This window comes from Mixophyes fleayi, chromosome 1, assembly GCF_038048845.1.
Source record: "Mixophyes fleayi isolate aMixFle1 chromosome 1, aMixFle1.hap1, whole genome shotgun sequence".
NCBI lineage: Eukaryota > Metazoa > Chordata > Amphibia > Anura > Limnodynastidae > Mixophyes > Mixophyes fleayi.
Genome location: NC_134402.1, coordinates 88605662 through 88631010, shown reverse-complemented (window position 1 = coordinate 88631010; position 25349 = coordinate 88605662). Strand labels below are relative to the sequence as shown.

The 25349-nt window shown below is 38.0% G+C and overlaps 1 protein-coding gene across 2 annotated transcripts in view; it reads left to right on the top strand.

Moving 5' to 3' along the window:
* PALLD (palladin, cytoskeletal associated protein) overlaps window positions 1–25349 on the top strand; it is a 291751-nt gene that overhangs the window by 80801 nt on the left and 185601 nt on the right. Inside the window, exon 1 of one of the 2 annotated variants that reach the window (XM_075197835.1) lies at window positions 12716–12988. The exons of the other annotated variant lie outside the window; for it this stretch is intronic. The gene's annotated coding sequence lies outside the window, so the exon portion shown is untranslated. Of the gene's footprint in view, window positions 1–12715; window positions 12989–25349 lie in introns of those variants that run through there. 2 annotated transcript variants of the gene reach the window in all.

Below are 25349 nucleotides of genomic sequence, written 5' to 3'. Positions count from 1 at the left end.
CTAGCAACTCTCTACTTATTGTACAATTATTTTAACAATTTTTTATTTAAAAAATGACAACCTTTTAAGTGATTAGATTTGTAATAAATCTAAATAAATAAATAGAGACAGATAAAGTAGTCTCAATTTGCAGCACAATTTACAAGTAACCTGGGATTACCTGGAAAGAAATATTATTACACAAGTTTTATTTTACGAAGAAGATAAATGTACTGTACACAGGGTGTAATATAAATGATCACTGCCATTTGCTTTTGTTTTGTGATGTCCAATGGTAACTAATGGTTTTTCACATATATTATCTAACTATGACCATATTTTTAGCTGGGCCATTGGGAATTTGTGCACTCACTGCTGAAGTTCCACTCTACAATATCCCTCTATGGTTTTCACTGGTTAATTGGGTGGAATGTGCACAGACACAATTTGGGAGATAATCTTTCCAAACCATTGATATCTGGAATGAGACCCTAACACTTTGGGGCCAATTGCAACGGTCTTAATTGCCTTGAATTTTAAATGACCCTGACCCGGGTTGAGATCAGGAGCATCAGACATCATGAACATGAAACTCACATGTGATGCCAAGCGCCAGTCTCCTTCAAACTGGTGGGTGGACAATGTTCATTTGAGATTATTTTTAAACACATTTTATAATAATAATAGTAATAATTTTATTGCTATAGCATTTTTCTCCCAATTGAACTCAAATCGCTTATAGTTTTATATGGCTTTATTGGTGTTTTAGAATGTCTGAGCCCAGTAATTAGATTTATTTGCATATTTCATTTCTGGTTCTTGTATGATTTGATAGAGTATAGTGCCACAGCCCATAACAATAAAGACAAGACTATCATAGAACCAACAAGACTATCATAGAACCAACAAGACTATCATAGAACCAACAAGACTATCATAGAACCATATATAACGGTGCAGAGTATAAGAGACTGCACGTTGTCTGGGACACGGGGGGATTATTCCTTGCTTTTTGGTGATCATAAACATCGTCTCCATGACTGACCAAAGTGACATTAAACATTTGGCAGCAAGGCCATCTTGTTATACACAATGTAGGATGATGTGGCGCTTCACTAAGATTGCAGCCTAATACGTGGAATGGAGAGTCCACCTCTCTCCAAAATACAATGTTATAAAATCATGGACCACGTACGTTTAAGCGCAGACTTTCAAAGACATAGAAGATGTTCAATATGGATATAGGCTCCTCCTACTTGATGATAAATGATTTTCCGTGTCTATAGGTGGGTATACCAGACCTATAACACACTCAAATGACACAAAACAGGGACAAAATAATAGTGCAATATGTTCACAACTTAGTAATGATAGTCCCAAAAGAAGTCCCAAAGATAGATCTTCTATATTCATTCACTTTGTGCAGGGACAGAAACGACACCAAACAAAAATGCTGTGTTGTTCATATCCAACTCCCCCAATGATGTTATGCTTACAAGAATACAAATGGTATTGGGCATCTCGTACATTCAGAAAAACTCTCCTTCACATCCCATCTCAGAGCGAACTCCACCGATTGAGTGATGCAAAAAATATAAATAAAACACAATCTGGTGCATTAACTTTTAAAAAAACATGTTTATTGCATAACCAACATGTCATGCTTCACAGATTAAAACATGTATAAAAAGGTAATGTATATATTCGTACCAGATTTTAGCTGTAATCATGCATGTATGATCAAACGTCAATTGTATCAGATGAACGTCCAGCAACAGGAACACAAATCAGCTTACATCCCATTACCTTTTTATACATGTTTTAATCTGTGAAGCATGACATGTTGGTTATGCAATAAACATGTTTTTTTAAAAGTTAATGCACCAGATTGTGTTTTATTATTATTTTTTGCATCACTCAATCGGTGGAGTTCGCTCTGAGATGGGATGTGAAGGAGAGTTTTTCTGAATGTACGAGATGCCCAATACCATTTGTATTCTTGTAAGCATAACATCATTGGGGGAGTTGGATATGAACAACACAGAATTTTTCTTTGGTGTCGTTTCTGTTCCCTGCACAAAGTGAATGAATATAGAAGATCTATCTTTGGGACTTCTTTTGGGACTATCATTACTAAGTTGTGAACATATTGCACTATTATTTTGTCCCTGTTTTGTGTCATTTGAGTGTGTTATAGGTCTGGTATACCCACCTATAGACACGGAAAATCATTTATCATCAAGTAGGAGGAGCCTATATCCATATTGAACATCTTCTATGTCTTTGAAAGTCTGCGCTTAAACGTACGTGGTCCATGATTTTATAGCAAGGCCATCTATCAGTTAGTATTTTGGCAATCCATAGTAATACATTTGTAATACAATTATTGCACATAGTTACCAAAAATCAGAATTACTTCCTTGTCTTGTTTACCAAACATCAAGGATATAATTGCCCTAAACTCAAGATATAATCCCTCCCAGGTCCCAGACAATGTGCTGTCTCTTATTATCCAAAAGCCACCTCTATGCTGTTCTGACTAAGTGCAGAGGCAGTGGAACTGAAAGCCAAAGGATTCCACTGCACATGTGCTGGCCTCTATACCTGCTCAGATGAGCACAGCGGTGGCAGTGAGTGGGGGTCTTCACACATGCAACACCAACCCCACCATCACTGTCATGCCCCATAGTAGCCTCACCAGGGGCTGGCTGAGTTGGGGGCAGCTGGCGCTGGCCCTGAAGTGGGTTACCTTAGGCTGGGTCACTGGGCTACCTGAATTTTGTTTCCTTTAAAATGTTCCTAATAGGCTGCTGAACCCAGTCTCACCCCCGGGCTAAAATTCGCCAGCAAGCCCCTGAGCCTCATGCTGCTGCCCTAGTGGTAGGTACGCATCTGCTGACCAAAATGATATATTATTTTACTTTTTGACATTAAACATCTGGCAGCAATCAGTGCTTTGAAAATCCATAGTAATAAGTTTGCAATAGCGGTGAGATTCTGAATGTGTTCATGTTTTATCTATAGTTAGCTGTTCCAGAAATAGCATCATAATGGTATAATAGTCATGCAATTACAAATATACAATTACAACAGATAATACTGTCAAACAATGTTTCTCATACAATATATTCAAGTTTCTGTCTGTATAATTCACAATGTAGAAACTATTTTTTTTAATTTACTATGATTTTACTTGGTTCAGTTAATCTCATATATGAACAGATTGTACTTTATTCTAAAGCCATGGAATTTAAAGCTCATTTTGAGAAATAAAAGGTTATCAGAAGAGTTCACTATATAAGGTTGAGATTTACAGCAACCTTCAAGAATATTAATGGCCATGGTTTAGTGTACAGTGTGTACTTTCAAAGTGTTTTGTTTTTTTTCATAAAAGGTAGGCAGCTGATTTCTTACAGTTCTAGCCAAGAATTAATTTAAAAAATACTTTCTGACTTTGGAGCTGGTTTAACCGATCTTTGCCCCTTTACAGGAAATTAGAATATAGAACAGGAGAATGAAACATCCCAAAAGAGACGTATAGATCATATTTCAGTGCATTGCATTCCTGTCCTGTCCCATAGAGACTTGTATTTTTGTTACTAAGATCAAACCTGCGCTCACTCAAGATCACATGTATGAGTGGTCAGTCAACAATGTACTTCTCAACCAAATCTCATTTTGGTATACTCCATTCTGACACCAAGTAGACTACAGCCCCTTGGATTTTGTTTAAAATCTAAGCTTATCTCTTCTTCTCTAATCCTCCATCCATAACTCTACCCCCACGTCTTCCAAACCGATTCCTTATAACACTGATCAGCATCGTATACAGTCCCAAACGACCAAAATATTATACTGTGCACACTGCCGACATGACGATACTCTGTGGTATAAAGTAAAGTTTGTAACTATTACGTGTAAATATTTTCTCTCTCTCACACAACATTAATTACATTGCCATGTATCAGCACTAATCTTCCTTATGCACTTGTGCATATTTGTCTGTACAGAGCAGTTCTGGGAGTCACTGCAATACTAATTTGACTGCTAATACATGTTTCACTATCTGATGGTAGGTCTTAGGCTGGCCTTACATATGTTGAGTTTGTTAGAAAGTTTAACTAATTTAGACCAAACTTGTCGGAAATCACTGTATGCGTGAGCCAAAAACATCCAACAATGCATGGCAAAATTATACAGGGACTTAAAAGCTCAAATCAGGAAATATCTGGTCACTACATGCATGTGCAGTAATCAACCAAACCATAAGAACTCAGTACGGGCCTCCATTTAATCAAGTTGCTCACACTATGCACAGAGCATACTTGTGTGGGATCTTGGCATTGGGAGATCAGTTTGAAAAGTGGGATCTCTGACAGCTTCAGACTTGATTCTGTGAACATTCTTGTCTGTTAGCTCTATATCCAGCTGTGACAGGAAGGGTTTATCTTGCCACCCTGTCGGTGGTTTACAGGTCTGGGTTCTCTTAATCTTACTCTTTCTCTTTCACTAACCTGATGTTTCTGACTACTCTTACTGGTGCTGGATGGCCAAACCGACCACTTCAACTGTGCCAACTGTTTACCAATGTGGTACCCCCAGGTGTAGGAGAATAGAAGTTGCCACCACCAGGTTCCTTAACTAGCACCTAAAACTGTGGGCTCAACACAGAAGAATCAGAAAGAACATTAGAGTGTTAGTGTCATTTATGTATCCTCTAACCTGACAAGAAGACAGAACCCTCCTCTTGGAAGCTTTTTCCTTTCCAAGGAACAACTTGTCTAAAAACGTAAAAGCCAATTATAGTATTCGCTGATTCCCCAGTAGCTGTAAATGACTAAACAGGTATGGTTAATCATTTGGATGATTTCCCCTAACAACTTCCCTTAAACTTGTAAGGTAGGGTTAGTAGGTTAGTTAGAGGGGGTTTTGGCCAGTAGCAATACAAAAGAATGTGGTTGTCAAGATAACACCATCCTCTGCTCCTTGTGAAAAAAGCAAAAACTTAATTGCCATGTTACAACTCATGGGGTCATGAGTTTGATTCTTGACCATGGCCTTTACCCTCTATGTGGTGCTTGTATGTTCTCCCCACGTTTGTGTGGGTTTCCTCAGAGTGCACAGGGTTCCTCCCACACTCCAAAAACATACAGGTAGGTTAATTGGCTGCTGACAAAATTAACACTAGTTTGTGTATGTTAGCGAATTTAGACTATAAGCTCCAATAGGGCAGGAACTGATGTAAATGACAAATATTCTCTGTACACCAGAATTGGTGGCGCTATATAAAGATGCGGCAATAAAAAAATCTGTATATCAAACAAGAATTGTTAACTGGGGCAATGGAAACTTGTTCAAATTAGTTAATTACAGAATATGTTTTTTTTTTACATACTATTGTCTCATAATATGCGCTTCAGTATATTTAGATCACCATTTATCTTTTATACATAAGTAACCCAGTGTACAGTATCATCATCAGCAGCTATTTATATAGCACCACTGTGGGAGGAAACTGGAGCATCTGGAGGAAACCCATGCAAACACGGGGAGAACATACAAACTCCACACAGATAAGGCCATGGTCGGGAGTCAGACTCAGGACGCCAGTGCTGTGAGGCAGAAGTGCTAACCACTAAGACACCGTTCTGCCCAATATTATACAACTTAGCTTCATTATTTGCTGACAAAGTGAGAACCATGTCTCCATTGTTGGACTGGATGAACTATTGCTGGGTTCTGGAGATTGGCAGACTCTACACATTAAGGCCATTTATGTAGATTAATGAACTGATCAAATTATTGGCATATATGACAAAATAATGCACAGCAGAATGAGGAAGTGGGGAAAAGTGTAATCAATTCACAAAGCTACTGAAGCTGATTTTAATCATTAGGTAAAACCTCATCAAGCTAGCAATCGTTTCCAGAGAACGTGGGTAAGCTCACTGTCCCTTCATGGAATGATATATGAAGTAGAGGATGACATTTTTGCAGAAAAGCATGATGGATATTAATACCTATATCTATTAGATGAGAGTGGTAGAGAGAAATATGGAAAAAATGTTAACTACATCACTGGATTCCAAAATTCAGCAGTAAGAACCCATATATCAGTCAGATAAATACCAGAACAGTCTGTCGTGGGAAGAACATGGAGTGTTGAAAAGAATTTTGGGTAATGGAGCAGCATGATTCCAACAAGAGAGACACATATAGGAACAAATTGTGAGCATATATTTGTACATTTTAAATTAGGACAATTGTTTTCATTGATGTGTGGTGTAAACTAGAACCACCATTAACACATAAATACAAAATAGGTGTCATAAAATCATCACCGCAAGTCGGCTTTTACACAGATGTGCCTGGATGGTAGATTAGCTCACTTCAAGGTGCAGATCCACTGTCAGGATCCTGTCTGGATTACCCCTTTTCTCCGAGCATGTGCAGTTTATGATCTCTATGCAAAATATCTTCAAAGTTCTTGGACATGCTCAGTTGTGTCTTTGTGTGAGAGGCGGGCTCAGTATGAATCTCTCTGGAACATGCTCAGTGCAGCTGAATGTTTCTTCACACACAGCAGCTGCTGATCATTGCAGTCACTATTATATATAAACCCCTGCTTGCAAGCGATGCTCTGCCAGATCATTGACATCTGTATCTGTGTCCCAGCTTCAGAAATCTGCCTTTATTTCTGGTTGTCTTTGCTTTGATACTGGCTTCGGATTTGACTATGTTGCTTCCTCTGCTCCATGACCCCAGCTTCTATTGTAGACCTTGTTTCTCTGCTAGCTGCCCTGATCTCTGGCCTGTCTCTAAGCATTCCGCCTGTCTTGGGCTCATATGGGCCTGTGGATAGGCCATTGGGGCTGGAACCTCAAAGGGAGGTTCAGGTACTCCCCCCAGCTCCCCTCGACTTCCTTGTGTCTGACCTTCTACTACTGTTTTCTGAGGACATATGCCTATGACATCCAGTGCACTTTATCTGTATTACAAATTTACAGTTATATTGTACCTCCTTCTATCTATACCCCTATAGCTCTTTATCAGTGCTGCCAAGAGAAATTTCAGGCCCTTGTACAGGAGTTTCTTGGGGCCCCTTCTATGATTACCGAAGGGGGTGGAGCCACACCAGGTTGGCGACTCCTCCCATTACACAAGCAGGCCTGGGTAGGCTTGGTACTCCCTGTTCTTGATACCTACTCTCCTCTCTCAGGAGATGCCTCCATGCACGAGAAGTGCAATTAGATTTGCAGTGAGGTGAATAAATCTGAAGAGGTGCACTGTGCTAAAGTGGCACTTTGTGTATTGAAGCATTATTTTTTTTATAGTGGCCATTTGTAGAAGAGCTAACATGTTTTTTATGATGCCTCATCGGGGCATCCAAGAGTGAAACTGACCATCCATGAACTTTACAAAAGGTGTATATTTTTATTCATCTGCAAGCCCCATTATTTGTTTCATGAAGAGACCTATATGAGTCTCTGTGACTGGATCATAAATAAATAACTTATGGTATGAATCTATTTAAAGGAAATAGCGCGGGGCGCTTATTTATATAAATTGCCAATGCACTTATTTTTAATATTGTGTATATTTTGAGATAGGAAAATCGTTATTTCTGAGACCAGGGTAGAAAATGTTTTTTTTTCTGTTTAGCCACTCTAGAGGAAATGCATTATGTCTGATGTATATATCTGATACAACGAGCCTTTGTTTACAAAGCCTTTGCTGTATTGTGATATGGGGAAGTGGCTTGTTTTGGTTTTTTGTTGTTCTGTGGGAATGTGTATTCGGCAACTGGCTGAAGAAGGTATTCATGTCCAATAGACCTTTTGACTTGCTAGTATGTATCCTGCCTCTGAAATAAGACACAGGATCTCACAGCAAGGTTTTTAAGAATTTCATAGCTAAGTGTAACTATTATTGGCTTTGCAATGCATTTAAATCCATGTTTGTGTAACCAGGTTATATCCGGATGCTAAAAATAGCCTGTGTCTGAACGGTATATAAAAGGCACTAGCTTGTATTAGAAACTTGTTCTTCTGAATTTATCTGACCTGATCACTGGTACCTAGAACCAGTGTGAGCAAATAAACATCACTTTCTTCAAAGACCTGCTTGAAAACATCTTCAGTATGGCTGTATTCCTGTCATCTGCAGATTAGACCCTAAATCTAATCCGTTCTCCGGCTGTCTCTGAGGTTTGGACCCAAGCTTTTCCAGTATCACCGCTCTGCAACCCTGGTCAGTGTGATAGGCCAGGGGGGATCTATCCACAGCAACCCTGATCCATAGTAAGAGATCTGGAGTACCAGCCCAGGTACACCAGCAACAAGATACGCAGGCAGCGTCAGTTACCCAGACCCGGTTCTGGATGCCGGTATAGGAGTCCAGTGATGGCAGCCTTTGTAAGCCCCTCCTACTGCGGCAAGAGGGCGCATTTGGGATAACGGAAGGGAACAGTGGCAAAAAAAGCCCAGCCGGTTCCCAACAACAACAGACAGGGTGGCATAGGCGGTCCATCTTGTCACAGTCTCTAACTAGGAAAAAATAGAAAATAACATAAAGATATTAGTAATACTTAAACTTACTTTCCACAACATCATTAGGCAGGGAGACTCAGCCTACCCTGGTTTGTCCAGCAGTATAGAGCTCTGTCTCTGTCCCGTGAACCACTTGAACCACAAGTTCTTTATAATCTGCCTCCTGGTTGAATTCCCCGGTAATGAGTCACTCTGCTATACTGTGCTCTGGGAGGTGATGAAGTCCTGTAAGGGCCATGATTTATTTAACCTAAAAACAGGATGTCTCGGCCAATACAGAACTATTGAAAACCCCATTGCCATAATATGTATAGAAATGATGTAAATTTCTGTTGTCGAGTTGGGGCAAAGCAATTCCAAAATATAATTACACAAAAGACTACAGTGAATAACATTAAAACAATGAAAACAACATTTAAAAAAATGTGTTGCGAAAAAAAGCTTTGGGCCTAACATAAATGCTTCCTATTCACTCTTCTTTAGCCATGGCAGAGACACTTAAGTACTTAACAAGACACTGTGGATCACTTTATGACATGTTTTGTATGCACATACTAGATTGGTAATTGCTATGTGGAGGAACTGTGAGAGCTTCCGCCTCAACCAGAGATATTTTGATTTTCAGTTGTCATATTTCAGGATGTTTCTCAGCAAAGGTAAATGTAGTCTTCATTTCTAATCATTTTTCTCAAATATATTTTTGTAAGTTAAATCCCCCTGCCCACATATTGTAGGCTGACATATGGGGGCTAATGCAGGGTTGGATGCAAAACGGGAATAAATTGCTCTTAATAAAAGAGCAGGGAAAAGGAACATATTTGTGCCCATATGCAAGGCGGTAAGCATTTTGTGATGCGTCTGCCTCTACATCAACAGCATGTACGCCTGGTTTATGGTAAGTCATCAGCAGCAGCATATACGTCTGGTTTATGGTAAGTCATCAGCAGCAGCCTATACGTCTGGTTTATGGTAAGTCATCAGCAGCAGCATATACGTCTGGTTTATGGTAAGTCATCAGCAGCAGCCTATACGCCTGGTTTATGGTAAGTCATCAGCAGCAGCCTATACGCCTGGTTTATGGTAAGTCATCAGCAGCAGCATATACGTCTGGTTTATGGTAAGTCATCAGCAGCAGCCTATACGTCTGGTTTATGGTAAGTCATCAACAGCAGCATATACGTCTGGTTTATGGTAAGTCATCAACAGCATATACGTCTGGTTTATGGTAAGTCATCAACAGCATATACGTCTGGTTTATGGTAAGTCATCAACAGCATATACGTCTGGTTTATGGTAAGTCATCAGCAACAGCATATACGTCTGGTTTATGGTAAGTCATCAGCAGCAGCATATACGTCTGGTTTATGGTAAGTCATCAACAGCATATACGTCTGGTTTATGGTAAGTTATCAACAGCATATACGTCTGGTTTATGGTAAGTCATCAGCAGTAGACCAGCTGCACTTTAGCAGGTGCAAAACATATGCCTCCTAATAGGCACAGGCCTTTACTGTATTCAGCCAACTTAAGAACGCCCATACGCTCCCCTGTGCCGCCTCTCCAGGCTCAGGCATGTGTAAGTGCCAACATTAGGCATGTCTGCATAGGAACATATGTACGCACCCACTTTCTGGCCATTCAAGGAGCCATTTTATGCAAGATACACTATGGAAACAGGCTTACGTCCCACTAAGCATCAGGCCCACGGGTGCCAAATTGTAGGGGTGACTGCCACTTATTTAACCATCTTAACAAATGTTTTCTATGTTTACTTGTGTTTGTACTGGTGGTTTGCGTGTCAACTTCATTTTAACTTTCAGCGTGCAATAAGCACCTGTACTTTTACAGTGGCGGCATTGAGGCACATGCTTGTCAGAATAGAAAAATTCATGATCATTTGTAATTACTGGTAGAATACATTTATTAGGTCCGATTCATTAAGGAAAGTAAGGCAAAAAATGAGCAACTTTGCACCTTGGCAAAACCATGTTGCATTGGAAGGGGATGTAAATTTAAAATGTGGAGACAGGTTTATAGTTGGGGTAAGGCATGTCCTAGACTTTAAATTTTAGTGTACAAATAAAGCTATCAAGTATTTGTGTGCTACATGAAACACAGCCAGTATTTAACTTATGTGCAAATTAATAAACTAATTTGTACCCCTTGTATTGTAATATGATTTTGTCCAAGAGAAAACTTACTAATTATTGTGTCTTAATGAATCAGGCCCAATATGTTTATACAAATGGGAAGTGGTGGAGGCTATATCCATGAATCCCTGTGATGAGGGTAGGGGGCACCATAAAAGCAGCACTGGGTTTTAGTATGTGGGTCAAGTCAGAAACCACCAGTTTCAGGGATCAGTTTGCAACCACAGGTTTGACTATTATGTTGTTCTACTAGTTTAGCATTACCATTATGTTGGCTTAAATGGTTTATATTAATAAAATAAAACGTGTATCATCATAACTTGCATTTGCAAATATTCTTCTATACCCAGTGCTCCCTGCTGCTGTCCAACAGCAAAATTTCTAGTTTGGCTTACACTTGGCAGAACATGGTTTGTCCTTTTTGTCAAGTACCAGTGAAACCAAGATTTTTATTCAAGCTAGTGCTTATCGGCTCATTGGGGCACATTCAGTTGGCCATGATGTTCCTCAGAACATTGCAACTGCACATTTTTAGCTTTCATACAGTAAAAAATAACGCTCATATTTGCTCGCACCTCTATGGGGAGTGAGCAAGCATGAGCTATATTTCTGTCAAAAATAAAATGCGCGCTAGGTGCCCGCTAGGTGCCCGCTCCTGAGGCACCTCGCTAGGATTTTTTAACATTTGAATTCCCCCCATTGACACTATTAAAGACGTCAGCTACAGTTCTGAAATGCTTGGACACCAGTAAGTTAATAAGTGCAGCTTATCTCTGCATATTCCCCTTAATATTAAGATAGGAAGTTATTAAAAAAAAAATCAATAAAAAGGTAGTAAAAGTTCCTTATTAATGATTCATAATATTAAATTTGTTTTTACGACATACATTTTTATTCAAAAGTCAGTTTGCTAAAAAAAAATATTAAAAAAATAAACTGAATTGTTTTTCATATCCACTTATATATAATACAGATGTGTAAACAGAACTGACCATCTTAACAGGTGCTGTAGAGCAGAATTTCCACTGCTCCATTCACTTAATCTCCCACACTACGATCTGTGCAACTGGATGAGTTTGTGGTCAAATTGAGCATCATCGTCATAATCATCATCATTTATTTATATAGCGCCAGCAGATTTCGTATCGCTTTACAATTGGGAACAAACAGTAATAAAACAATACTGGGTAATACATATATACAGAGAGGTAAGAGGGCCCTGCTCGCAAGCTTACAATCTATGGGATCCAGTAATGCCTACACAGTGCCAAACAGTGTTGCAGTGCAGGTATAAGAATCCTGGATTGAGTGATAATCCTACACACAGCAAGGTGATACTCCATACACTGTCAAATACTATGAATTGTCAATCCCACATACAATATAGCAGTAGCATCATGTTTGGAATGTAAAATAAGATTTAGAAAACAAAATAAGATACTTTCGCTAAAAATAAAATGTTATAAAATACTCTAGTTACGTTTGTAGTTATTTTATCTTTGTTTATTTTAGACTGACTTTTATATCCTAAATTTTATATTGTTATTATTGCTTAATTTGTAACTCTATTGAAAATACATGTATAATGTTTTTAAAAAGTGCAGACTTTCATACATTGTATATATATATTGATGCACATAAATTATTTACAAATAGGAAGGATTAAAAAAGATGAAAGTGTTTTATTTTAACAAAATGAAATGTAAATTAAGCACATAAGCAGAACTATGGACTGCTAACATTGATATTTCATCATTGCTATTGAATGCAGCCCTGCAGACCTCTGCATTCACCTCTCTAGTCTAGTAGCGCATTCCTCGACCTTCTCTGCGGGAAATCATTCAAATCCCCAGACAATGATAACTTCACACTAACGATAAGAGGGAGGAGGAACCGAGGGAAGATCACAGAACTTAATGTGTTAGTGTTATTTTTGGATGTTAGCATTCCTCCCCAAAATACACACCCTGGTTTACCAGCTCCTATGATGCACCCACACACACACACATAAGACTCCCTCACTCTTTCTGTCTCACATGGACACATTCTAACAGTTAAGTTGGTCTTCAGCCAGAAGAGGTTTAGCACACTTCCTCCTCCTAGGCAGAAGTCTTTGTTGTGTGTGATCAGGAGGACCTGGGAGAAGGTCTCCTCTCTGCGCTGTGCATGTGACCGCCTGGAATGTTGGCGTTACTGGGATCTCTCCTATTACTCGACACATCAGACTTGTATATTGTGGAGCAGCCAAGCTGAGCTCTGGAAATAGCCAGAAAGCAGCCCCTGATGACTGTGCGCGCTTCTCCATCTCTGGTAAGTGACATCTTTACTACCAGCTGCCCTATACAAGGCACTTTGTGCTCTATAGCCTGAAAACAGTGTATAAATCGCGCACACAACTTTATTTTACAGCACCAGGAAAGTTGTTATTCTTTTTATTTAGTATTGAATGAAACTTAGAGCAAAATGGTTGTAATCCTTCCTATGTTCCCTTCAGAAAACGCTTGTTATTTTGTACCCCATTATATACCGTGGTATATATGAAATAGCAATGCAGAGTGAATGGGATGTTGTCGTTATAGTTGAGTTTGTTTTTTCAGTGTTTGTGACGTTAGTGCTGTCACACGGGAGTAGCAGCCCAGCAGGGGACGTGGCTGTCAATCATTAACACTGGGATCTAATGTACTACCCAGCACTCACTTAGTAGAGAAAGGATCCGTGTTTGCAAGACAAGCAGAGACATTGAATTGCAGGAAAGATAGTAAATTCTCTAATATGCATAGGTGAAAACTGTGCCTAATTTCCAGGGGTACCAGTTGCAACATATTTTTATTTCAAAGAAGTTTGTGTCCTTGAAAAAGACCCTCATTTTCAGTTAGGGGCTTTCTACTGTCCAACTGCACAGTACAATCCATATGATTTTCTTTATTGAATGCACTCCTAACATCCTTATTCTCTGGGCTTTATGAGTTAATATGTATTGCATTTATAGAAGAGGAATATATAAAATGCAAAACAATACATTATAGATTCAGCAAAATTTCATAATGTGGACTGTAGTGTACCAAGTCTCACCTAAGCAGTAGAACATATGGTTTGCATGGAGCCACCTGCTCATGCAATCAGTTCCTAGAAATTATTTTAAAACAATGCTGCTTGTAAGGAGGCTAAAGCAAATAACATATCCTTTATTATAGAGCCACATATGTTAAGACAAGTAGTTTACACTGAGCAAAGTAACTATGGAAATGGTATTTAATGTACAAATGCAGGGCCCAATGTAGTGTAAATAAAATTAGCAATTTTAAAAATGAACCTTTAGGATAACTGCAGCTGACGTTTTGGGGAAAATAACATGACAGCAAAGCATTGCTACTTTTGTTAAGATCGTGACATCTCTAACATTATCTTTCAGCTGGGAAACTAGTGAACACTTACACCTGCCAGGAGAATTTACAGTGTAATCCTTGTCCCGGACTACTCTCAAAGCACAGCAGGCAGTGTTACATGTCAGTCTGCTGCTAAACAGGTGTATATACAATATGTGAGAACAGGCAGGTCTGGACTGGATTTTCTTGGTCTGGTGTTGTATCTGTAACTGCTGTAAACTAGGTATACAGTTGTCTTATCTATTTGCAGTTTATGAATATTTAATATTATTAAATGATTGACAATCGTCGATTGTCCCTGTGTAAACAGTTACTGCTTAGTTTAAATGGGTTGTACACCTTCACAGGGTTTAATGCCACTAGCAGTATTTTACAGCATTCTGCCACCCCCTAGTCATATATATGCATGGTATTTTACAGTCATATGGGTGGGAGGTTACTTGAGAACACCTAATAATTTTAAAAGGGCTCACAGTGCTGTAGGACATGGCATCTCATGTGTTCTCAGCTCACATCTGATGGTGCCTACTGTGGCACTGAACACTTTGCCCTCTTCAAAGAATACCCAGCAAAAGCTGTCATATCCTGCACCTGATGCCACTTAGGCGTACAGCTTCTTTAATTACTATGTATTTTGATGTAAGAAGTGAAGTCAGGATTTTTAATCATGTATATCAGGTTAATAGTAGAACATTTACCTTATGCTGTGTGCTGAAACATCACTTGTGGAATGCTGGAATGAATGGCTGACCTTCCCCCTTTTGTATGGTAAAGAAAACACTTACTGTGTGTACTCCTGTTGCATCTATTTAAACCATCACAAAGCATGTTGTGTTTGTTAACTAAAATAGTTTGGGGATTAACATACAGGAACTGAGAAAGATGCTAAAATATGAAACGATTTGACGTGCTAGATACGTCTTAGTTTTGTATTCTGCTTCCTTCTGCGCATGCTGTTCTCCCTTATGCTCCTGTTGTGCCTAATTATAGAGTGTTAATGGTCAGGATCAGAATCCCAGTGCAGAATAAGAGTGGTGCTTTCTACAGAGCTGTTTCCTTTCTGATGTGGCAAGCATGTCAAGTTTCACTGCACACACATCTATCCAAGTGGCAGCTGCAGCTTCTGCTCAAACAATGCTGCCAAGCTCCACAGACTCAGTAGAACTGTGTGGGATATCTATTTTAGACCAAGAAACAGGGAGACTTACAAACTGACTGTGTAATAGAAACCAGCGTTATACGGATTACAGTGCACAATGCAATATATCTTTTAGGAAAAGTGGGGATGAGAGGATTAATTTGACTCTCCAGGCCCTTAGTGCACAATGTACAGTATCACTTTGTGTATATGATATTACATAACAGTATATTGTAGCACATGAACTAACAGAGTACAGTGTCGAAATACTTCAATACTATCAATAGCCTTAAGATGTTATAGTCAAATAAATCACCTTTACAATGTTTTCCTTAGGCCCACTTAGCTTAGCAGCCCAGCATTCAATCTTCTGGTACATTTTAATTGACTGCAGGAAACTTTTTTTGTATAGGTAATTTTAATGTAAAGATTTATATTTCATTATTGGAACTGACTTTTTTGCCCACTACCACACAATTGAAGAGAAAATAGAGGTGGTAAATAAACCCAACAGACATGGATGTTTACTAATACACAATCACATAAAAAATGCATAGCTTTTATTACAAAATTATGCACTTAGAATGCATTTTAATGCAAGTTAAGTAAGTGGAAAGAGATGTGAAAATAGAAATCATTGTACCGAAGGAGGTTGTACAAATTTGCATTATTACATTTGTTTAACATGCCTTAGTTTGAATTTTTCTTGTTCAATTTCAGTGTCTCAGATGCAGTTAGGTATCATTTACATATGTGTTTATGATAAGAACGCACTTTTTTGTCAGACATATGCTTATAAAACTTGGATTAAATGTATATTAAATGTGTACATAAATGCAATGTGGTTTATATACGTTTTTAGTTGGGGTTTGTCATGTGCTAAAAAACACACTTCTAACGCCAGTGAGTACCAAGTCTAAACCATTCAGGAGGTATAGGAGGGATGTAATGCATAGGACACAGATACAGTGTTTTAACTAGCAATCTATAACATAACACATGCTGAGAATGAAAATACATCACATGACTTTAGCTAGTTCGGTCCTGATGGCATATTAGAGACAGGAAAATATACTTCTTAAATATATCTATGTAATAGTTTGTATCTCATTACTTAGTGATATGAGACAGAACACACCAAGCAGCATCCCAGGTTCATCAGAAGGCATAAGCACTGCAAGTAAGACAGTAGATCCCCGTAGACCAGGCAGCCCCCAGCTTCACATTTTACCAGACTCCAATGGCTTTTTTAAGGAAGCAATAACTTATTAATATGAGCATGGTGTTATGTTAATGCACTGCAGATACTAAGTCAAATACATTTACATAATTTTATACAAATTCCAAAATCCTAGTAAGCAACTGTCACAGTGCTACAATATTACAATGGTTGTAGGTACATATGTACCCTCAAGTGTTTATGATGCTGGATACATTAAACAGTCTATTCTCATAAAATACAACATGGCCTTGGACATCCTGCACTGAGAAACACAGTTTCAAAACTGATACTTTTATTTAAATCTGGAGCCATTGTAACTTTCATCTGGTATATACAAAAAGCAATATGATCATCAGTACCATAATGATGTGAACGGAGATGATACTGTATTATCATTTCTTATAGCTAATAAATGGTTAAAATTACTGTGTGTAAAAGGTCATTGAGTCTTTGCTACATAGAGAGCATCACATTTACATAGAAGAAGATACATTTACCGGAAGGGAAAAATATCTGCTTATTTTGGTTAATGAACCCCCAACCGGTTCAGTATATGCATTTGAAAACTCGCCTGAATTTCTCAAATTTTAGAAATGGTTAAAAAAATTGAGAAATTCTAACAAGTTTCAACATGTTTTAGCCGGTTCAAACATGATTGTACCAGTTCGACATCGTTCAAGCCGGTTCACACTGTGCGAACCAGCTCAGACATGTTTGAGTTAACTGACTAGTTTTGGCATTTTCTTATTGTACAACCTCAAATGCAAATGGCGAACCTTGAACTGAGATCTGTGAACAAAGTAGTGTTAAAGTAAAATAAATTTTATATTTATATTAATGACAAATATTATTTTGATTGCATTTAGAACATTAAAAAAACAAAACACAACTTTTAACCTAAACCTGGGTCGCGAACACTAATCTTCAAGGGCAAATGACAAAGGCAAACTGCTAAAGTGAAATGTGAAAGGTGAGCGCAACCTTAAAATTTTGAACCGCAAGTTCGCCTTCCGGTCCCCAGAGCCAGTTGTTCACGGTTGATGAACTGCTGAAATTCGATCGAATCCCGAACCAATTGGAGATGTTGAAGCATACTCATACCCCACTTCTAATGACTATTCATGATAACTTCTTATATTCTTGTAGCTCTATGGATCTTTCGTTAAAGATTACCAGTGCTTATTTAAGATTATGCTAACATCCTCCTGCTGGGATCAGTATCTGATAATTACTGTTAAACCTGGGTCACTTCCTGTTTATTGTCTTTTTGAATAAAGTCAGTATATTTATATGTGATTTTGTATTAGTGCATGGTTTTGTAATGTTAGTCACCTGTGTGGTAGCTTATTTCAGTCCCGTTTATTCTTATTTTCTCACCATCTTACCTCCATTTTCTCTGACCACTGTATTAGGTGCATCTACCTAATAGCATGGTTCTCTTCAGGCTTGCTTTAGAACAGTCCGAATTGAGTGAACAAGGTTTTGAAAGTGCTGAACAGCCATGACGGCCCATGCTGACTCAATTGTGTTCCATAATTGTTGCAAATTAGCTAATGTTGGATAATAGCTCCACTCAGCAGATGCTTTGATTGGATTAAAATCTAGTTACTCAGAAGGCAACATGCATAAGCTGAAATCACTGTAATGTTCCCAAGCTTTCCAATCCTAGTGGTATGGAACATTGTTTTTCTGAAAAACCCAATTTGCAGATGAGGACACTGCTGCCCATTAGGGGAATGGGCAACTAAAGCAGTTAGTTCCCACTTCACTGCCTGCTTGCACTAGATATGTATACATCCCAACTGTACCAATTTAGTCAGGACAGTCACAATTCAGATGGGACAGTCGCAGCTTTAGGGCTCTATCCAACCATTCCAAACACAGGCAACTTCATCCCATGGATCGTAAAGATAAGGGGTTTGTTTCATTCACTGCTGCTCTGCGTAGCATCCGTGAACTGGTGCACTGTGCACCTGCCACTGGTGCACGCCGCAATGAGTGGATGGGTGAGTGGAGGGATGTAAGGGGTGACCTCATGCTCCAAAGTGTCATGGCCATGCACCCATCCTGCCATGTCCTCTTTGACAGTCTGTCCTAGGAGTGAGGAAAGAAAGAAGATTCCCATTTAGTTTGTATTGGGGAAAACCATAGATATTTGTATTTAATTGTATTGGATTTTATTTGTATATGTGTTTGTATTTAATTATATTTTATATGGAACATGTGACTTTTGTATTCACTAATAACAGTGTCCAGAAATATTCTCTCTTGTGTACATGACACTTCATTACATTATTATAAAATAGGATAGCTACAAAAACGGTAATATGATTTTAGCATTTACTACTAAGGCTGTCAATCCTCATCTAGGCTTTGTCTATACTATCATAGGGTTTAAGTATACACACTTGTTACTCCTGATATAAACTGAGTCAGATGCATACAACTGAACATATGGAGGTAAACACACATTCTTATGCCTGTATCTTTTCCTTTTGTTTGGGGTGAAAATCATCCAACTTTACATGAGCCCTTAAATGTTGTCTTCCTCATTCAGTCTCTGAACGGTAACGGTACACATGCACACACACACTGGCTATATGATACTGTCACTGACAGAGACATAACTGAATAATGAGAGGAGCAAATTATATCACATGCAAAGGAAAAGTACTGAAATTAGACAGCCCTTCCCAAGATACCTCTCAGATGCAGCAGGTCTTGCGTATGTTGAATACATGTGGGTGTGATGTTTTCCCTAGGAGATTTCTATAGTGTGAGGCTATCATATGTTAAAGATATTAACACATCAGCTATAGTCACATTCAAAATGCTTTCCTTGAGGTTTTGAAGACTCTGTAACTTTAAAATACAATCATGTAGATACAATAGACCTTCTGTTAATGTAGTCACAAACATACTATCAGCTGCTTGTGGTACCTGTGTATGTTTTAATAATGAAAATAAAAAAAATATGTATGCGCAACACTGTATGAAGTGTGGTTTGCGGTGCAGATTACTAATTTATAATACAGAACTCAGTGTTTCCCAGAATTGTTTCTGGATTTGGTGTGTGTCTTGACAAGAGCTACCTATTGTGTAAAGCTCATATTTGTGGGGCCTCTTTTTATAAGTCCATGTTGCAGTTTTATTCCTGAAGCTGTCAACACAGCTAATAAATCTTTTACTGTGAGTCAGGCACTGTGTGGTTTGGGGGTTCTGCATAGATGGTAGAGGAAGCAGCCTCCAAGACCAATTCATCTAGAAGGTAAACATATGAGCACCCAAAAATTTTGGTTTTCACCTATGCTCCTGTCAGTGTGTGAACTTGAGTTTGTAATTTAATGGCTTACATACTGCATGTGTGCCATGAGCCTTTATGTAAGAAATACACTATAACATTAGTCATTGTGGGCCACGCACTGCCCAGCACTCTCTTACTCAAAAAAACTGGTAACAATCAACAGAGATTTCTGGGTTAAAGAGTCACTAGAATTGAAGTTCAATCAGTTTGAACAAGGGTCTAGTGACGTTCACAGCTACATATGGGCAGCACGGTGGCTATGTGGTTAGCACTTCTGCCTCACAGCGCTGGTGTCATGAGTTCAATTCCCAACCATGGCCTTATCTGTGAGGAGTTTATATGTTTTCCCCATATTTGCGTGGGTTTTCTCCAGGTGCTCTGGTTTCCTTCCAAACTCCAAAAACATACTGGTAGGTTAATTGGCTGCTATCAAATTAACCCTAGTCTCTCTCTCTATGTCTGTCTGTCTGTCTGTGTGTGTGTTAGGAAATTTAGACTGTAAGTTCCAATGGGGCAGGGACTGATGTGAGTGAGTTCTCTGTGCAGCGCTGTGGAATCAGTGGCGCTATATAAATAAATGATGATGTTATACTATGCTGTGGCCATGTAGAGGACTACTGCCTTGTACTCTTATATAGATAGGTTTACAGGGAGGAAGTTTGGTGAGCATATGAAATATTTCTAGTCCTGAAAGTTCTAAAACTATTTTGGCTATAACTTGTAACACTTTTTTTTATAAAATATTGTGTATTAGGTTTAGTGGCCCATCAAACAGTCAGGATAACAACTAATTATTTTTCTTTTTCCTCCAATTTTATGCTCCATGACCACCAGTATTTATTTAGCAACATTTATCAAAGGCTAAAGGAATCTACTATCCTTCTCCCGAAATAACATAATCTAATAATTTGTGACCTAGATATGTCATTGGTTTAAACGTAAAAGGATAATCACAACAAAATGAATTTAATGAAATAGATTTTCTTTGCTTTCCCACAGCATTCAGGGGGCTGAAAATAGGTCATTAAAAGTCAGGTCAGGTTTTAAGAAAACAGAAAGTTTCAACAGTTCTCACTGGAGAGGGAAAGTCCATGTAGAGCAGTGTGTGATCATAATTGCAGATAACTGGTGTCAAATAACTCAAGAGGCCTGACAATCCAACTGGGAGTCCTCGGCTCTCTCCATTCAATGGCTGACGCAGAATGCTTTGTGACTCAGTCATATGTCATTGTGGCTGCCTTACGGAATGCCCGAGCATTCATTCAAGTAAGAAAACAGTAACTTGGACAAAAGGTGGTGCTTACTTTCCTGGAGAGCAAGACTTGTCTCTGGTTTATGTTACCCAATATCAACATTCTTTAATGTTTTCCTGTTAAATCTATGAAGCATTGTTTAAGAGGTAACAATGTACACTATATAGATGAAAACAAATTATTACAGAAACAATACATTCAAGCATAAAATAAAACATTGCATAAGAATTACAATTTAAATAGATCACCACCAAACGTATTATAGAGCCAGTAAAGACACTATAGGATACAATGTAGCAATTCTAAGGGAAAATATACCACAGGCAAACTTACGCTGGCCACACAAACTGCAATAATGGGCAACTGTGTGCACCTTATAACTAGACCAAAGCATAATAATAATAACATCTTAATCAGCCAGATTGTTACCAGGCATGTTGGTAAGAGCGGAGGCAGATGACCATGTTTGTGTGGTCATCTTCCAGAGATGTTGTAATCTCATTAGCAGTTATTGCTTGGGCACATAGTACAATCTTTTCAAAACAGTAAACTCATCCAATTTATTAAGAGTTAGCAGGGTCACCTGGTGTGGCGCTGGTCCGATTTGTAGTGTGTAGCAGTTTTGATATATTAGCAAATTATTTGGTAAATAGACCAAAAATGCTATTTAGCAAATAAGATTGTTGCTTTGTCCCGTTGTCGTTATGTTGTGTTGTGGCGAGGTTTCCTCCCAGCAGTCAAACCAAAAAATGATGTTATCAGTATTTGTCGCTCTTCCACTTTGTTGCGTTGTCGCTATGTGTTTTAGGTTACTTTTTAGATACTAAATAACTTTGTAAGACTTGGTAGCTTGACATTGAGCTCTGGTGGATATTTGCCAACAAACAAACAATTTTCTTATTTTATATATATATATATATATGGAAGATAATTAAGAGTGAACATCATCATAACATCATAGACCCTTCCTATTCAATTCATATTCAAAAGCACAGAAATTGTAGTAATGAGAAGAGGCTTCTGGGAAATTCCATGACAGACCTGATAGTCAGCCTGGGTAGCTAGTTTGCCTCTCACTTTGTAATCAGTAAGCTGTGTTGCTGTCTCAGTCCTGTAACGTGTACAGTGCTGTGGTACCATATGTTGCCTTGTGATAACCTGTGCAACTACCTGATACCATACAGCAATGAATGGGAAACTGTTACAAACATTACAGCTGGGTAGAGAACCCTGGTTATACCACTGATTTTGAGCAATCGTGTACACCATGTGTACCTGTCACCTAGGCATGGTGGAGGCAGCCATTATTTAGGCTGATACAATATTCATACAGTTGCAACCTTCATGCCCTACTGATGTCGCTAATTCCTAGTCAATTGATATTCTGATGATTGGTTCAGCCCATAAAATTACAGCCACAACTATGTGTAAGCAGTCAGTAATATTTTACTTTTTTTTTTTTTTTACAAATCTTTGAAAATATCTCATAAATTATTAATTAACAGATATATATATATATATTATATATATCTATATCAAAGTTCCTTTCTCTATTTATTTCATGCATACACTAATTTACGTATCTGCAAAATAGTTTTTATGGCATTTTGTTCATTTTTTGTAGGATTAAATGTCATAGCTTTTTAGTGTTTAGGCCGGTTGTAACTTCATTACTCAGTTTTATTAGCAAAGCAAACATTGTAATTTATAGTTGTTTTTAAGATACCTTTGGGCAGCTTAGAAAACAGGTGTAGGCAGGCTAGGGCCCTTAGATAGCAGGTACTGTGAACGGTTTTATATTCTTTGATTTAATAACATATGCCGCTTTATTGACATTGATCTGTCAAAGGCATCACCATGTTAATAACCTGCTTGATTGACACATGCTAAACTTTTTGTTGTTGCTTAGGCTGTTTTTCTTTGTTCAATCTGTTGGGGTTTTTTTATTATTAGAATGTAGGCGTTCATGTAGACATTTAGGGAAAATACACAGTCACCACTAAATAGTTCTCAAATCCATCAGGAATAAGATTTGCTACAATTGATTTTGAAATGCTTCTCTAACAAGTCACATATGGTAATAGTTGAGTTTTATCTTTTGTTTCCTGTTGTTCCTCTGCAGAGGTGTGAAACCTGCACCTGTTGCAGGTGACAATTATCAGGACCCCATGGAATTGGTAATAGCACAACAGCTGAAGGCCCACAGGTTGCTTGTTTCTGCTCTTAAGGGTTTATATCAAGGGCTGAATTACCTTCTGCGCATTCAGGGACAAGTTTTTGTTCTGCCATTTCATGGCTTCTTTTTAATCCTTATATTGATCTTATAGAATGATTTACTTTTGTAGCCACTATCGGAAAGCGTTTCAGAATGTAGTGTTCTCCTTTTATATAATATAGCTAATTATAAAGTTTCCTCAACTGTAGCATATGTTGTATTAACCGGATTTTCACCTAGCTTTCCATCATACAAATAGTATGCTCTAAGAATGACAGCTAAACAATAAAATACACGCTGCAGAATGGAAAAAATAGAACAGAAGTTATAAAAAAATAACCGTTTCAGTGCCAGGTCGCATGTCTGCTGCACTCCTTTAAATGAACGACTCATCCTCCATTTTTCCCATGTGTTTTTCAGCTGTCCCTAATATTCAGCTGACGTCACAACCCGAATGTGGGGCGGGCAAGCGGTGGCGCCTCATGTACTCCCTGACAAACAAATTGTTTGTCTTATACAAATAAATCTCATAGCATATATGATTATCAATGGATTGTGGGGATTTAGATGTAAAGGACACAGACTTTAGGAAGCCGTCTTTCTCATCTATTTAACGATGATAGTTTAGCTATTAAGGAGATATCAGGCTGACGATTGGAGGGAATAAACTATATTTTGATCTTTTGTAAAATGCCAATTAGAGGATATAACAGGTAGATTTATGACAACAAAATTATATATAATAAGGAGAACATAACATCTAATGGAGTAGAAAATATTTAGAATAATGTAAAGTAAATACTCCTGTTATAGTACATCTAATCAGTACTTATCAAACAAAATCTATACTTACTGATAATCCTCAATTAGTATCTGAGTGTATTAACATTTTGACATGTAGGTAACATATGGGATCCCATGCTTTTGAGAAATATAAACGATATATGCTAATAATTGGATTAAAATCTAACATCTAGAAATCTACCTATCCAGTTTCTATTATGTAATCACCCACAAATATATATTCGGTTGAATATTCTAACCCTATATAGTCGATATAATATAAATAATTGGATATTATATGCTATGACTTCTGGAATACATTATCTATATGAATTTGGGAGTCAGATACTACAGAAGTCTATCAGGAAACAAATGTGTATTGTAACACACATGTTGAAATATAATAAGCATATCTAATTTTACACCTCAATCTTTGAAAAACGGATTGGAATCAATCACTGCACAGCAGAATTTTGATGTGTACTCTAACAATAGATATGAGAAATAAAGAATGACATGAACACAACAATAAGAGTCAAAATAATTATTGATGCAATATAACTGGGATATAAGATACAAGCACAAATAAGATTTAAAATATTTATTGGTACAACATATCTGTGATAAAGGATATTGGTTTGTGCATAGACTGCAAAATACGGCCCCACCTAGGGGTGGCCTGGCACCTATCTTTTCCATTGGGCACGATGGGCAGCTGCCCGGGGGCCCCAGGGGCAAGGGGGCCCCATAGGCACGGATTTAATGAGAATAAATAATCCTGCAAAAGAAAAAAACCTGCAAAAAAAACCTACAAGGGTCACTGAGCAAGTACATCTATCTATCTCTATCTCTATCTCTATATCTGTATCTGTATACATCTATATATCTATATCTATATCTATATCTATATCTATATCTATATCTATATCTGGGGGCCCCGGTGCACTGCTTTGCCCGGGGCCCATAATGTTGTTAAGATGGCCCTGCCTAAGGGTTCACAAGAGTATTTTAATAGCACATTTTCTCTCTAATACACTCTTTGTATATATTTTTTAATATTTCACCGCTATGGATCAGGATGAATGTAAAAATGTTTAGAATTATTTTACTTTTAATTATGATTTAATAAAGGTGAAACCAATTCAAATTTTAGGGGTATAAGAATAAGAGATTTCTCTTTCTCTTTCCCTTTTTGGGCTGGAATGCCTTCTTATATCTCCAACTCTAGTCTTTTAGTTCCACAGTTGAAGATTTGTGGGGTTTTGAAGATTGTCCATGAATAATTTTTTCCATGACAATGTCCAACTACATAGCCAGGGGAGGGCTGTCAAATTTTAGCCTGGGGGGCAAGACTATACTCAGCAGCCTGT